The following is a 7,076-nucleotide window of genomic DNA, read 5'->3' on the forward strand; positions in this document are numbered from 1 at the left end:
GTGTCATTCACAATAGCCTTTTAATTTTTCTATTGTACCACACTTCTTGCAGCTCCACAATGTTACCACATGTTATTCTAATTCAGTTATTTCCATTCATCCAATTCTCGCTGAAATGCCCCAGCTTAACTCTCTGAGGGAAAGAAGGGATATAGGTGCCAGTAAAGAGTAGTTTCATTGTCCGATTCCTCTTTGATTTCCTGAGATCACTCCAAACCCTAGCATGACTTTGTTTTGTCATTGCTTGGAATGAGTTCCCACTTTTTAAAGAAAAAAATACTATGAAATATTTGAAAGACATATGACACATATTTGACTCAGGTAAAGATATAAAAAATGGTGAGAGTTCTCTTCAAATATGGTCTGCAATAAAATGCCCATCTCTCACAATTCTTTGGCACTTCCCTTACTGGCTGTGCTGAATTTCCCACAAGTCCTTGACATTTTATTTATTGGTTGTCTGGGATTTGTTTTGCTTCTGACTCTGAGGAATGCCATGTCTATGTGGCTCTGGTATCCCATACAAGTTACTTTCCCATCATGTGCTGCAATAGCAGATTAATAGACCTATTTGATGGGTTGTGAGACATGACGTCTGTGGCAGCTGGCTTTTGGGGAACCCATAGAAGGGTGGTTGCACTTTATAGCCCAGAGTTCAGCTCAGAAGTGGTCAGTGTTGCTTTAGCAACTGTCTTTCTGAAGAAACACAGATATGGTGGAGTTACTAAATGGACACATCTGCAATGTTCTCCTGTGCTTGAGGAGGTTATCCACTATTTCCTTCTCCTTCCCTTCACCTGAACAACTTCAGCTGTTGAAGGGGAGCATCAGAGGGGTTTTTAATCTATATTTATTTTCTGTGTCAGCACCATACTGTTTTGATGACTGTAGCTTTGTAGTATAATCTGAAGTCAGATTATAGAAAAGCCCAGAAATAAACCCATGAACCTGTGGCCAACTAATCTAGGACAAAGGAGTCAAGACTATATAATGGAGAAAAAAAAATCTCTTCAATAAGTGATGCTGAGAAAACCAGACAGCTACATGTAAAAGAATGAAATTAGAATATTCTCTAACACCATACACAAAAATATACTCAAAACAGATAAAAGACCTAAACATAATACCAGATACTATAAAACTCTTAGAGGAAAATATAGGCAGAACACTCTTTGACATAAACTGCAGGAATATCTTTTCAGATCCACCTCCTAGAGTAATGAAAATAAAAATAAACAAATGAGACCTACTTAAAAGTTTTTGCACAGCAAAGAAAGCCATAAACAAAATGAAAAGACAACCCACAGAATGGGTGAAAATATTTATAAACAATGTGACTGACAAGGGATTAATCTCTAAAATATCAAAAAACTCATGCAGCTCAATACCAAATAAACAACAAACACCACAATCAAAAAATGGGCAGAAGCTCTAAATAGACATTTCTCAAAAAAATGACATATAGATAGCCAGAAAATACATGAAAATATGCTCAACATAGCTAATGATTAGAGAGATCTAAATCAAAACTACAGTGGGATATCACCTCATAACAATTATAATGGCCATCATCAAAAATCTACAAACAATAAATGGTGGAGAGGGTGCAGAGAAAAGGGAACACTCATACACTGTTGGTGGGAATGTAAATTGGTATACCAGTATGGAAGACAGTATGGAGGTTCCTCAAAATATTAAAAATAGAACTATCATATGATCCAGCAAGCCCACTCCTGGGCATCTATCCAGAGAAGACCATAATTTGAAAAGATACATGCACCACAATATTCACTGCAGCACTATGTACACTAGCTAAGACACAGAAGCAACCTAAATGTCCATTGACAGAGGAATGGATAAAGAAGATGTGGTACATACGTACAATGGAATATTACTCAGCCATAAAAAGAATGAAGGCAGAGTTCCTGTCATGGCACAGTGGTTAACAAATCCGACTAGGAACCATGAGGTTGCAGGTTTGGTCCCTGCCCTTGCTCAGTGGGTTAACGATCTGGCGTTGCCATGAGCTGTGGTGTAGGTTGCAGACACGGCTCGGATCCCGCGTTGCTGTGGCTCTGGCGTAGGCCAGTGGCTACAGCTCCGATTCGACCCCTAGCCTGGGAACCTCCATATGCCATGAGAGCGGCCCAAAGAAATAGCAAAAAAAAAAAAAAAAAAAAGAATGAAGGCCATTTGCAGCAACATGGATGGACTTAGACGTTATCATACTAAGTGAAGTTAGACAAAAAGTGGAAGATAACCATAATATGATATCACTTATATGTAGAATCTTTAGAAATGATACAATTGACTTATTTTCAGAGCAGATACAGACTCATAGACTTTGAACACGAACATATGGTTACTAAAGGAGGCAGGCTGGGGATTTGGGACTGGCATATGCACACTGTGGTATATGGAATAAATGGTCAACAAGGACCTGCTGTATAGCACAGGGAACTCTACCCAATGTTCTATGATGATCTATATGGGAAAAGAATCTGAAAAAGTATGGATGTGTGTACATGTAAAACTGAATTACTTTGTTGCATATCAGAAATTAGCACAACATTGTAAATCAACTATATTTCAATAAAACTTAAAAAATTAAAAAATACTGCCAAAAAATGAGATGCCATCATTTTCAAATTTGTTTTGAATATGAAAAAGTGTGAGTCATAGAATTGATGAAATATAATTAGCTAGAAGTCTGTCTAGATGGAGCCACAGCTTATTGATCTTTGTAGTCCCAGCACCAAGCACAACATGTGATATAGAATAAATACTCAATAACATTTGTTTAGTTATTTGATACACCACTCATTCCCCACCACCAGCCACAGGACCTTCCTTCATTCCCCAGCCCTCATACCTCCTGTGTTCAAATGCTGTTAGTGTTCTGGGCTCATCAGAGATATTAATTTCTTTTGAAATGCATTTGCTCCACAAAAACTTGACATCCTTTCACTTTTCTCATGACCTTGCTGTAGTCTGTCATCTACATTACAGCTAAACATCTGCCAAACTCATGTTTGTGCTCTCAAAGCTACTGGGAGAAACTGACATCCTCCCCTATTCATTCCACTCCCTCAAAACAGCTGCACTGAGCCTAATGATGTTACCAATGTGGTTTCAGGTGCTGTGGCAAACCAGTAATGGAGGTTAGGTAGAGAGAATTTGGGGAAACTTCAAGTAAGTTGCTGTTTAGTCCTATTTATTAACTGGGCTGGCCTTTCTATAGGTTTTTTTTTTTTTTTTTTAAATAGGTATTTAGTAAAGGCAAAAAGAAGTAAATAAAACTGAGATCTTTACCCCAGTCAAATCAACCCTATTCCTTTTAATCCCTTTGATATAGGGCTTTACAAGAAGGATTCCAAATGGGTATTGTGGTGAAGTAAATGCAACAACTCAGTTCAGCTGGCCGGGTGTTTTTTAAGCATGTGACTTGGCTGTGCCTTCTCCAGTTGGCCAGCACATCACTTCCTAACGATTTTACTGCAGTAGTTGCCTATGTTCCTATTACCTGCTGGACTCTTGAATGTATCTGAGGTTTTAACCCCTGCCTTGAATGTGTGGTTTTTCTTTTCCAGAAGGACCTCCAGCTCACCATGTCCCCTTAAATTTTTCACCCTCATTTTGAGATTAATTGGTCATTAGAGATGGGTTAGTTTCTCCAACTAGAGAGAAAACTACATGTTGAAGTTGAAATAAACTGGTTATGGAAATATTTATTAGCCATATTTATCAGTGCAGGGTATAGCTATACAAGTAATCCCTGCCCTATTCCCACAAGGCTTCAATACCCATGGTATTTATGAGGCGGTATTGAAGAGGGGAGGGATGGAATAAAATATAATGTCACAATGTTAACATTTAAAATTGGATCCAGCATTTTGGGATCTGAGACCTCCCTCTAACCCTAGCTTTAATTCACACCTTCCAAAATAGATCTTTCCTGTGTTTTTGCTTGGACTTTAATAAAGCACAGGCAGGGGAAGACAGTGTTAGATGAAACTGCCAAGACTTGGAGTCGTGAGTCCTTTAATTCATGGCCACAAGGGCTAAGTGTTCTTTCAAATCCTTTTTAAAGCCAATTGGCAGTAGAAGACAAGTGATTAAGAAGTTAAAAATAAAACTGAAATGCTTCCCTCTGTTTATGGAATTAAAATATAAAAACTTTGTCTGGAATTGGCTGCTTTTCATCTTTTAAGAGTAGTTTCCATTTCACTTTTCCCCTCCATCTTACCTATTCCCCTGCCTTCTCTCCCCCACACAGCTACTCACCTCTTGAAAAAAAAAAAAAATGAAGTTCCCAAACCCTCACCTGAAGAAAACTGAGACCCCTGTATTGGTTGAAACCCCATGAGAGTAATAGAAGAGTATTGGGTTCTGAAACAGTAACTATTATTTTTTTCTACTGGGCCAATTTAAAGTCAAATTTATTAGGTTTCATAATTATTTTCCAAGTAAGACCTTTTAATTCACAGACTCACCTAGTAAAAGCTACTGTGATAAATTAGGCCTATTAGTAATGAACCATTCTCGACTTGTAAATTATTTTCAATTTTAACCTGAAATTCTCCTGGCATTTGTGTAAAAGTAAAAATTTTCTATTAAGTACACAAAGAATAGAACCAATGAAAACACAGACACCCTCTCTGCTACCATTTGGAATGTCTAACCCCAAGTACCTTTTTATTTTCTATTACAGAATCAGCCTTTACTTTATAGATATTTTGATAATTTTTATAATTGACATGAATTTGTGTAAATGAAGGTATGTTGACTTGATACACTTATATATTAAAAAAAATACTACCATCGTAGTACCAGCTAACACCTCCTTCCCACCACATAAGTACCATTTCTTTTTTGTAATGAGAATGTTTAAGATTAGTATTCCCTTAGTAAGTATATAATAATACAGTATAGTTAATTAGAATCACAATTTTGTGGCTCCCCATGATTACAGACACTGAATTGCAATTCTCTGAGAACACAGAATAAACCCCTCTTTGCTGGCATAATATTTGGCAGGCTATTTGGTTCAGATTTACAATAGTGGTGTTGGGCATTTTTTCATGTACATGTTGGCCATCTCTATGCCTTCTTTGGAAAAATGTCTATTCAGTTCTGCCCATGTTTATAATCAGATTTTGTTGTTATTGAGTTATGTGAGTTCTTTATATCTTTTGGTTATTAACCCCTTATTAGATACATGGCTTGCAAATATTTTTTCCCATTCTATATGTTCCCTCTTCATTTTGTTAACCATTTCTTTTGCTGTGCAGAAGCTTTATAGTTCGATGCTCTCCCAACTGTTGATTTTGGCTTTTGTTGCTTGTGCTTTTGGTGTCATAGACAAAAATTATTGCCAAGACCCATGCCAAGGAGCTTTTATCTATGTTTTCTTCTAGGAGTTTTACTGTTTTTGGTCTTTGAGTCTTTAGTCCATCTGGAGCTATTTCTTGTGAGTGAGGTAAGATAGGAGTTCAATTTCACTTTTCTGCCTGTGATTATCCAATTTTCCCAACACCATTTATTGAAGAGACTATCCTTTCCTGACCGACTAGTCTTGACTTCCTTGTCAAATGTTAGTTGCCCATATTCGTGGGAATTTGTTTCTGGGCTTTTGATTCTGTTGCATTGGTCAATGTGTCTATTTTTATGCCAGTACAAAACTGTTTTGATTACTATAGCTTTATAATATAGTTTGAAATCAGGAAGGGTAATACCTCCAGCTTTGTTCTTCTTTTTCTGAATTGTGTTGGTTTTTGGGGTCTTTTATGGTTTCACACAAATTTTAGCGTTTTTTTTCTACTTCTGTGAAAAATATCATTGGAATTTTGATAGGGATTCATTGAATTTATAGAAGGCTTTGGGTAGTATGGTTATTTTAAAAATATTAACTCAATCCATTAACATAAAATATATTTCCGTTTAAGTCTTTTTCAATTACTTTCATCAGAGTCTTGTAATTTTTCGTTTACACATCTTTCACTTCTTTGGTTAAATTTACTCCTAAGTATTTTATTCTTTTTGATGTTATTGTGAATGGGATTGTTTTATATCTTTTTTATATATTTATTTGCTGGTGTACAGAACACCATGATTTGTGCATGTTGATTTTGTATCCTGAAACTTTACTGAGTTCATTGATTAGTTCTAATAGTTTTGGGGTAGAGTCTTTAGTCTTTTCTATATATACAGTGGGAAAAGAAAAAAAAAGAATGGAAAAAATAAATAAATAAAGTCATATCACCTGCAAGGACGGTTCTTCCCTTCCAATTTGGGTGTCTTTATTTATCATGCCTAATTTGTGTAGCTCAGATTTCCAGTACTATGTTTAATAAGATTGGTGAGAGTGGGCACATTTGCTTTATTGCTTACCTTGAGGAAAATCTTTCAACCTTTTACCATTGAGTATAATGTGGGTTTGTTATGTATGGCCTTTATTACATTGTGGTAGGTTCCTTCTATACCCAACTTGCTGAGGGTTTTTATCATTAAAAAAGATGCTGTTTTTTGTCAAAGGCTTTTTTTGGGCAAACATTGATTGAGATGACCTAATTTATGGTATTTTATGGATCACTGCATTTTAACTACAAAATAAAATTGATGCATTAAAAAGCTTATAATCCAACTATTTAATGTAAATGGATTATTAAGAATATAAAAGGCTCTAGATTCAGTATAAATGTATATTAGTAATAATAATAATGCAAACATTTATTAGGTATTATGTTTCCAATATTAAATTCTCAATTACAAATACTACTTACTGGAATATGTATTAAGAGAAAAATTAAATGAGTATTGATGACATTAGCAATTCATGTAAAAATGTTTATACATTATAGGCAGATTCTTCAATTAAGCAGTTTTACCACATACCCAACGCAGTGACGCATTTACACTTTTTGAAGAGCCATTCGGGTCATAATTACAGAATCATCAGAGTAAAGAGAGAGCAAGAGACTTTTAGAGCCATCCTTCTGTGTGAGAGGGGAGTCATACTAACGTCATTCCTATGAATGGGAATCTGTCTTAGTTTTGAACATTCTAGGTTTCAGAAA

Source organism: Sus scrofa, chromosome 2 (assembly GCF_000003025.6).
Source record: "Sus scrofa isolate TJ Tabasco breed Duroc chromosome 2, Sscrofa11.1, whole genome shotgun sequence".
NCBI lineage: Eukaryota > Metazoa > Chordata > Mammalia > Artiodactyla > Suidae > Sus > Sus scrofa.